The following is a 7,451-nucleotide window of genomic DNA, read 5'->3' on the forward strand; positions in this document are numbered from 1 at the left end:
TCTCAATTCAGTTGAGGTCAGGTGCTTATGGAGGCCAGCAAACCAGATGGGATGGCGTATTGCTGCAGAATGCTGTGTTAGCCATGCTGGTTAAGTGTTCCTTGAATTCTAAGTAAATCACTGACAGTGTCACAAACAAAGCACCCCCACACCATTACACCTCCTCCTCCATGCTTCACAGTGGGAACCACACATGCGTAGATCATCCGTTCACCTACAGTTCTCTGCGTCTCAAAAAGACATGGCAGTTGGAACCAAAAATCTCATATTTGGACTCATCAGACCAAAGGACAGATTTACACCGGTCTAATGTCCATTGCTTGTGTTTCTTGGCCCATGCAAGTCTCTTATTCTTATTGGTGTCCTTTAGTAGTGGTTTCTTGACAGCAATTCGACCATGAAGGCCTGATTCACGCAGTCTCCTCTGAACAGTTGATGTTGAGATTTGATTGTTACCTGTGAAGCATTTATTTGGGCTGCAATTTCTGAGGCTGGTAACTCTAATGAACTTATCCTCTGCAGCAGAGGTAACTCTGGGTCTTCCTAGAGTTTCATCGTAGCGCTTGATGGTTTTTGCGACAACACTTGATGAAACTTTCAAAGTTCTTGACATTTGACTGACCTTCATGTCCTATAGTAATGATGGACTGTTGTATCTCTTTGCTTATTTTAGTTGCTCTTACCATAATATGGGCTTGGTCTATCTTCTGTATACCACCCCTACCTTTTCACAACACCACTGACTGGCTCAAATGCATTAACTTTTAACAAGGCACACCTGTTAATTGAAATGTATTCCAGGTGACTTCCTCGTGAAGCTGGTTGAGAGAATTTCAACAGTGTACAAAGCTGTCATCAAGGCAAAGGGTGGATTTGATTTGTTTAACACTTTTTTGGTTACTACATGATTCCATATGTGTTATTTCTTAGTTGTGATGTCTTAACTATTACAGTTTTTCTCAATTGCTAAAACACTAAAACCCATTGGCTGAACAAAGTTCTCAGTTGCCTGGACTCATTTAGCTAATTATGCAGTCTGTTGTCAATACCTTAAACCATTTCACATGATAAAACACAATTTGCAGATCTCACTTAGACGTTTTAGCAAAACTCTAAACACATTCTCATTCTCAAAACACATTCTGCACTCTAATGCACATGTCATCCATACTGGTAAACACAAGTGGCAACAATCAAATACAAATAGAGAACATATGTCATTGATTGAACACAACCACTCAAAATTGATTTAACCTGTTTCAAATGATGCAACACAACCAATATAAGCCAGTTCAGAGAGCAAACAGGTTGTTGAAGGTGGGAAGGAGAAAGTCTGAGAATGGATACTGTAGTACAGTGCATTGTAGGCTGTATACTGTACAATGGACAAATTGTATGGCCCTGAACATTGTGCTTTCCATTTATTAACAGTACTGACTGCTCAATAGATTTTGACTGGTTGCAGGTTCATATCAACAAAGAACAAGAATTACAGTATCACAGAGACAATGGACAAGTTTGTGAGATGCAGGGTACAGTACTGTAAAAATAGGGGTATAAGGAGGAGGAAGAACAAAAAACAAAATTGCAAAGAGCAAAGCAGAGTAGTAATTTCTGATCAATTTTGAGCTACTATGATAGAACATGTTTTCGTTCATCAAAGGACAATGAGGGAAAAATGTGAATATTTTTTTTGATGAAAAATGTACTTCTCCCTGAGAATTGTATGTTTTGAACAATGTGTTTTCTATTTTTCGGTGTATTGTTTACTGACTGAGTGTATATCATTTTGATCACTTTGTTTATGATTTGAGAGCAGTGTTTGATTTTGAACACAGGTAAAACTGTCAGTCAGAGGTTATGTAAATAGTGCTTGAAGATGAGGTTTTGTGTTTAATGTTTTCAGGAAATGGAGCAAGGTTTCAGAAGTTGTGTTTTAGCAATTGAGAAAAACTGTAATCTACTATGTAGAAAATAGTACAAATAAAGAAAACCTTTGAATGAGTAGGTGTGTCCAAACTTTTGATTGGTACTATATATTACCAATCAAAAGTTTGGACACACCTACTCATTCAAAGGTTTTTCTTTATATATATATATATATATATATATATATATATATGTATATTGTCATTTTTTGGGGAACTTAGTTGGTGTCTCAACTTACTGTTGAGAGTTACAATAGTACAATACAAAAGGTGTGATTTCAAAATGTGTTTGTGCATCAGCAGTTGTTATCTTGTTACGTCAGTCACTGCCAGTCACACAATTAGCCCATGTCAGCCTCATTTTTTTAGATTGGTAAGTTAGTCTAGCCAGCTATCTAAACTTGTATCATGATCGAATTACCAAACTTTGTGGGGTCCACTGAATTTGTTAGTCACTCTCAGCAAGATAAAATGGGGCCGACAAAGAGGGCTGCCTTGCTTCTAGTCCTTAGGAAACTTTGCAGTATTTTGTTTTTAGTGTATTATTTATTACATTGTTGTCCAAGAAAATCTTAAGTGTTATTACATACACATACACAGTAAAGACTATTGGATATCAGAGCGGTGTCAATTTACCAGTGCTACGACCAGTATAGAGCAGCTGGTAGCCTAGCAGTTAACAGCATTGGGTCAGTAATTTAAAAAACTTCAAATATTTCTCTCCACCCTTTGGCAAGATTTGTAGAAGTGCAGGAAAAAAGCTGTACAACTTGACATTTTTCTCTCCGCCCCATGGCAAAATGATTAGAATTGCATTAAATTAGTTAAAAATTCAAACAATGACAAACTCCTAAATCACTTCAATCTCTGAGTTTGAAATCATTGCCACAGCAGCAGTGTCTTCATTAGAGAGAGAGAGAGAGACAGAGAGACAGAGAGACCTAGGCCACAGTCAGTAAGAGAGTAACCTTGAGACAGAGATTCCCTGTGTTTGTGAAACTTGGGTCTCAGAGCCCTCAGATTCTGGAGAGAGACGGAGATAGACAGTCGGCTAGCCATGCAGGTTTTAACCAGTTCCTGACTGCTATGTATCTTGGCAGTTATTTTGACAGCACTATCACAGAGGGGGGTGGGGGGAGATAAGCTGTCTAAGGAATCGCCATGGCGCCGGTGTGTCCCTTCCCCTTGCCGCTCAGACGGCCAGCCCCCTGACTGCAGCGGAGGATTGTGGGGGATCGTGGTAGGGAACAGGGTTTGTGTTGGCAAGACCCTAGGGCTCTGGGACTTTCTCTTCAAAAATCATACCATACACCCCTACCTCCCTTGCCTGTCCACACCCTACAATAACCCCACCCCCGCCACCCGCCACCCACACACACCACACCCCCAAAACCTCTCTCTCCCTGCCACCTTGTCAAGATTTAATTAATAAATTAACTCTTGAAATGCTCTCTCTCTTGCTGTTTGTCTCATGGCTCCAAACATTTGAGCACCTTAGGGGCAATTGAACCATAGTTTGTCTGCATGGAGATAAAGATGAGAAGTAGGGAGAAAGAGAGAGCGAAAGCCAGACCAGAACATAGCCCAACTGCATTGTAAGCAAACAGTACTAAAAATACAAGGATGAGCTCCTGTAAACTTTTGACTCTTTGCTGAGTAATGCCTTCAAGATGTGGCCCCTACAGTACAGATGTAGGATCTTAATTTGACCCAATTTGCTAAAGCATGAAAGAATCCTGCAACAACAGGAAATGTTAATCATTATGTGGACTATAATTAATGGATATGATGCATTTTAGCTTAGGACTAATCAAGTCTGACATTTTTAAGTGGAAATTACAAACTTACAAGCCTTTTTAAACCTTGAATACACTACAATTTTTTAATTTCCTGCTGAGCAGAAAAATTCTCATCAACAAAAGAGTGATCAAATTAAGATCCTACATCTGTATTCTGTTCAATAGTCCAAGCCCATCTCCCCTATAATCTCTCTCTGCCTCCCTAGTCTACACATGTCTATACACGGGTCATAAGAACAGTATACATACAGCTGGTCCTGTTGTGGGCTCTGATATTTGAATTTTACGGTACCATCCCACCAGGGCTCACAAACAGCTTGGTACCATTACAGAGCTAGCGTTTTAGGATTATTGCTTCGAGGGAATACAGTATGAGATCAAAGCCATACATACACACACAGGAATTTATGTTGCAGGAGAGGAGTGGAGTTGAGTAAGGGGAGACAGGGGGACAAAAGGGCAAACGTAGCATCTTTTTAGAACTGAAAACAACGTTCTTTTATCATCTGGAATGATAGTTGATTGATAGAGGCATGTGATAATATAAAGGCACATTATGTTCTTTGGGGATTTTATTATGAAACCATCACATTTCTTCAAGAAAGGATAGACAGAGAGAGATAAATGATGGAGAGGATGGGAAGAGAGGAAGACCTCAAAGCTTCTGTGCTGCTGTACATGGTTTTGAGACAGTGGAAAACTACTCCTGACATCTAAGTCTCAATTCTGAAAATGACCTTTATGCGAAGCATTATGTTATAGACACCAAGGTCTGGCCCAGGGAAGACAGACAGAAATGTTAACCTTGAAAATCTTTAAAATAATTTTCCTCAGACGTCACACTCACAGAGCTTAGACTACAGCCACTGATAACTTCAAGTACATTGTGGCAACAAGAGGCCAAAAAAAGCTAAACAGACCAAAAAGACATGTCACAAAGAGGACTGAGGTCACAATGTTACCATAATCAATCATACTCATAACCTCATTGCCAGTAGAGATTGTAGTAAAATTATTTAGTCTATGCATATTTCATAATATGCTTACAATCAGTATGTTGTGAATTGCTGTGAAATTATGTTTGTGTGAAATAAATCTATGAAAAAATTGCGTACTGATACGTATAATTAGTGTACTTTGTTTCTTGTACTTCTCCTAGGTAACACGCTACCCTAGTCAAGAGGGGATCAGGGAGAACCAATGACAAGGGTTTCTATTAAGACTGTTTGTGTGGCCCCACTTATCAACATAAACATACAACTGTGACAGATTTACTAGTGGTGTGTTCAGAGGTAATGAGATGTGATAGAGAGAGATGGAGTGAGATAAGAAGTCAAATACACAGTATTGTAGACCCTCAGTGAGAAAGAGAGAACACACTGCTAGTAAATATGGCATTAGAGATAGAAAGAGAGGGAGGGATAAATGGCTTGAATAGATCAGATAAAACATAGTGGAAGCACAGGCCTGAGTGACACATGTGGAAGCACTCATGGTGGGTGGTGGGCCTTAGTGGTCTGTAGGGAGCCACAGTGGTTTGTGGTGGGTCAGAGTAGTGTGAGAGGTAGTCTGTGATTGACCATAGTGGTCTTTTTCCCCCGGTGGTCTGGGAGTGTCCTGTCTGATGTGCCTCTGACTGATAAAGAGGGGCATCTCCTGGGTCAGCAGGGGGTCAATGACCCCCCCCCCCCCCCCCCCCCTCCCACCAGACAGTCAGACTACCCACATAGATGTATAGAGAGAGAAGAACAAGGTGGGAAATATAGGCGAGTAAAGAGAGGGATGGCATAGACGGAGTGCATGGTAAAAGATAGAGATAGATAGAGAGATACCTAATCATAACAGATACAGATACAAGCCTACTGTATCCTGACATGTGACACGACCCCAAACGTCAATCTGCCAATCAGCTGAAGCATTGCAGCATGTGACCTATGTATATTGAATTCTACGCTGTACAGATTCCTTCCAGAGTGTAGTTCTTTGAAGTCTACCACAGGTGAGTGAGACACATTGTAGGAACTGTTGTGATGGTTCCCCCCTCTCAAATACAAAACATCAATATGAGGCAGAATTGTGGACTGTTGTGTTTAACTCTGGGTTCTGCTTCTAGTATTATTTGCTGAGTCATGTCTTGTATTTGTCTTGTATGATAACTGGCAATTCCTCGCCTGCACTTGAAAATATCCAGCCAAACACAGAGACAAAATAGGCACCCATAGGTAGACACACACACTCTCACACACCCAATGTCTCTGTATGTGTGTCAAGGCGTCTCGACGTGTCCCTCTGTGTTCTTGGTCACATGACGGTGGTGAAGCAATCAGAGCCATGCTGTTTACCCGGCTTATCAATGGTGTTGTAACAAGCAGATGACACACAGACTCTGACCCCAGGATACACACACACACATACTTACCACAGTGCACACAAGCGCATAGGCATGTACACACACCTGTGGTGTGCCTATGGTGTTGTTCGGTTTGTTTCATATTTGACTGGACTAAGTTGCCTACAGGTCAATGATTTTCTTTCAGTAGCTGGTTATGAAAAGACCATATTTTCCAGTGTGACAAATGAAGCCTGTAAACTCTGATGGCCCTAACCGTACAGACATCCTCAGGATCACGCTAGCTAGCTGGCTAATGTGAATGATCTAAAGCTACCAGACCTCCTCCGTATGTCACTAATGATGCGTAACCTCATCCCCCATTTTTTTTTTAAAAGGGCCCGTCTCCACGTTCACTTTCCAGGAGAAAAAGTCCTGTACACCTGAATTCAGGTGTAAAACTACAGACTTGTCAACCGCTGGCTAGTAAATCCCAGTCATAAATCCCTGCAGAGAAAATGAATTATCACTGGGTTTTGAATTTACTGCAGTACAATAATTAATCTTTCCATGTAATGTAAAAGTAGTAGGTCAGGATTTACAGGTAACATAAGTGTGTACTTACTGTTTGTCTGAGTGTCTACATGTGTGTACACGTGCGTATGTCTGTCAACTCCTTGTGTTTGTGTGTCTGTGTTTGTGTGTGTGTTTGTGTGTACTCCCCACTCACACACTCAGACTCTGGGTAGTCAATCCTAGCGCCACATCACTCCATCATCACAGATATGCTTTGTGGGTAGATAGCAGGTCTGCCGGCTTACAAGATGTTTTGTCCAGCCTGTCATGTTTACTTACAATGATAAGCTATGATGGATCCCCCGCAAGCTATAGACGCCACAGCCCCACAGGCACACACGGAACGCTAAAACACACACACACATTACATATTGCAAGTCACCTCGTAGCCTAGAAGACACATTCAGAGAGGAATGTCTTTGACAATGTTACATAATCCACTATACATTTCAGAGAGACACCATGCACCACACACACCTTTGTTATAGTGGTTATGACGTTTGGATGTTGTACTCTGTGATCTGTTAGTTGGCCTGCGTAATGTCAGTTTACTTTAGATTGGCGTGAGGCCAGGCGGGTCCGGGATCTGACCACAGACAGCCCATTCTAAATAAACCGACCAATTAAAAAGCCTAATGAGGCCACTGCTTATCCTATCACACAGAGTGCATTGAGGGGGCACTTCAACAGGCAGAAAGAGGGTCTTAGAGGGTGGTGGATTCAGAGGTGACTAATCTTTATTCTTGTAATGCACACGTATGCCACGGATACCAAGTAGAGTTTATAAACATCCACTTGAGGATTTTGGGCAAAAGGAGA

This window comes from Oncorhynchus clarkii, chromosome 4 (genome assembly GCF_045791955.1).
Source record: "Oncorhynchus clarkii lewisi isolate Uvic-CL-2024 chromosome 4, UVic_Ocla_1.0, whole genome shotgun sequence".
Lineage (NCBI taxonomy): Eukaryota > Metazoa > Chordata > Actinopteri > Salmoniformes > Salmonidae > Oncorhynchus > Oncorhynchus clarkii.